Source organism: Acanthisitta chloris, unplaced genomic scaffold (genome assembly GCF_000695815.1).
Source record: "Acanthisitta chloris isolate BGI_N310 unplaced genomic scaffold, ASM69581v1 scaffold4469, whole genome shotgun sequence".
Classification (NCBI taxonomy): Eukaryota; Metazoa; Chordata; class Aves; order Passeriformes; family Acanthisittidae; genus Acanthisitta; species Acanthisitta chloris.
The window spans coordinates 43,861-46,572 of record NW_008690693.1 but is presented as its reverse complement, the minus strand read 5'-3'; the positions used below and the strand labels follow the sequence as shown (position 1 = coordinate 46,572).

Genomic DNA, 2,712 nt, shown 5'->3' with positions numbered 1-2,712 from the left:
GAACCTTTATTGATCTTAGTGAAGATGCTGATTTCCTGTTAGTTTTCCTATATAGAAGCCTTCTGCAGCTATTTCATTATTGGAAGAGAAGCTTTGGCTTACTTTTCTTACTTCATATAAGCAGCAATTGTCAGTCATTAAACTGACAGCATGAAGTGGTGCTCTGCAGAATAGCAGTAACCCTTGAAACACCTTTTTTCTCATTCTCTTTTTAATAAAAGCAAATCATTGCCCAAACCTACTTGTCTTTTGCTTTACATGTATGACAATGGATGCATAGATTTTTGGAATATCTACAGCATAATTCTAAACATCTGCTTTCTTCCCTCATTTTATTTCAAATTGTGATTCTGTTTTCTTTTCTTGTAATGGTCTTACACTGGAAATACAATACTCAGAAAGGAGGTGGCATGAAAATTTTCTGTGTTCTCATACAATAAACTCCTAACAAAGGAGAACAAGTTTGGACTATTTATTCAGCAGCTTTTGATGGCTACTAACAAAAAGTCTCTGCACTAATTTTATATTGCCTTAGTCAATTTTGAAGGAGAGAATTTGAAAAGTGAATTTGGTATTAAGTTCACTTTGTAGTTTAGGAGAAACTTCTGATGTATGAAGTAATTTTGCAATACTCATAAATTTGTCTAAAATTAATATTTCATTTAGTAATTAAAAGCTTATCTTGTCTATTTGCATATCCTTCCTTTACAATAAAGTATTTTTATTAAGCACTTAAAACTTTTGCTAGATTGACAAAACCTGTTGTTTAAAGGATTTTTTTCATACATAATGACATTTGCATTCTTCTAGGTTCCAATGATTTATTCAGAACTGTTTGAATGTAGTTATATGTGTGGAAAACTTTAATTACCAGCTATCTACATGCTTGCAATATTACCCAGAGGGCTATACTTCTTTCTTAATTAAAAATATTTGAACTTAATAATAGAGAACTCTATTAAAACATGAATAAAACATTGCAAGCAACCAGGTCCTTAAAGCGTATTAAGCAGTTGGCAAATCGATTGCAGGAAGAGTTGGTTAAGCAATTTTTTTTCCTCTACCAGTTCTCTGTAGAAGTAGATTTGAAGATATCACATCTCTGTAGACTCTCACTCTAATATCCTTTCCTATCAAACTATCCTTTAATACATAATTCTTAAAACATTGAACACTGTTTCTAAATGGAAATAAAATATTTACATGCTCACAGCCAACAAAAACCCTCCAGTGTCATCTCACTGTAGCTAACAATATTCTATGTCAGCACTTCTTTTCTTGAAACTTGCTGGGACCTGGAATACTAGTTCCCTCCTGCAAAACTGCTCTTGCAGATACAAAAAAAGCTTTACATATGTATACAGTCAGAAAAAACGCCATATTCAAATAGTTTATTATGTTACTTTTAAAATATTTGAAATGTTCTTAATAAAAATTAATAAAAATACATATTTGATTTTATTCTGTAAGCGCAGGTGAAGATACTTTATATCTAAACAACCACTGTTTAACAAGCAGGCAGTGAGACTCAAATTTGCCTTCAAATTTTGACTGTGGCATAGTACAAAAAGAAGTGTCAAAGAACTCCAGGGAAAGGCTCCTGGATGGGAAAATTCTAATACCTGATCAACTCAAATATGAGACCTAAATCTGCCAGATACTTTAATCTCATATTTTGCAGCAATAAAACAAAGTCTGCAGCTTCTGAGTTTCTATACATTGATAACAGGATTTGTCCTTGAAAAAAAATTACTTACAAGTAGCAAGTTACATGTGCAATACATTTCCAGCTACAAGTGCAGTAGGGTAATAACTGTCTAATTTGGCAGTCAACTATTGCAATCCACTTAGATAGTCTACATTTAGCTACATTTTACAGGACAAAGTTGATGACTGCATTAAACACTGATAAAATCTTTTAGGAAAGTAATCAATGTACCATTTCACTTGTTATGGACAAATAGATTACAGTTATGATTAGTAAGAAACATAGTTGAATTTTAAGTGGCACAATTTTCCAAAACTGGAAAAAAATCAGGAAACAAGAGAGGAATACATTTATACACAGAAATGTGAATAGTTACTAGAAAATACAAAAATGAAATTCCTATATATTATACCAGGAGGGAAAAGGAATGCAAAATATAAACAGATCTTATTATACACCTACAGACAGATACATGGATATTAACATATCTAAGAAACAGAGAGTCAAATTACTATCTGTTCAATTCAACATCCTTGGGTAAAAAAATGTCAAAAAAAAATAATCACAAAGCAGCAATCCTGGGACTAAATACCATAAAACTCCTTGACCTGTAGAAGAGACAGCTGCAAGAGAATATGATATAAAACCATTAAGTAGGAAGTGGCACAGGTAAGAATATTAACTTTCAAAAAATTAAGATTATTCATTATTACTTATAACAAACAGAAGAATAAGAAAGCACCAGGAATGAGACAGTGCGTTCAAAACAAATAAATGCAGGTACATAGTATTTCCCCACAAACAGCAGTTAAACTCTGAAATTCACTGCCACAAGGCAAAGGCCATAAAGATACAAAAAGCAACTACACAAATCTGTGGAAAAATATTCCACCCCCAGTTTTTCACCACAAAGAAAACACCTTTCACTGAAGAAACTGCTAAGCTAAGGATGGCTGGAAGGAAACCTGCAGGGTGTGCTGGTGAGGTATGGCTGATTTTTTTCC

The 2,712-nt window shown here is 32.4% G+C and overlaps 1 protein-coding gene across 1 annotated transcript in view; it reads right to left on the bottom strand.

Annotated features, from left to right (window-relative positions):
• LOC103809086 (chromosome unknown open reading frame, human C3orf67) overlaps positions 1–2,712 on the bottom strand; it is a gene marked incomplete at its 3' end in the record, with an annotated part of 35,133 nt that overhangs the window by 7,931 nt on the left and 24,490 nt on the right.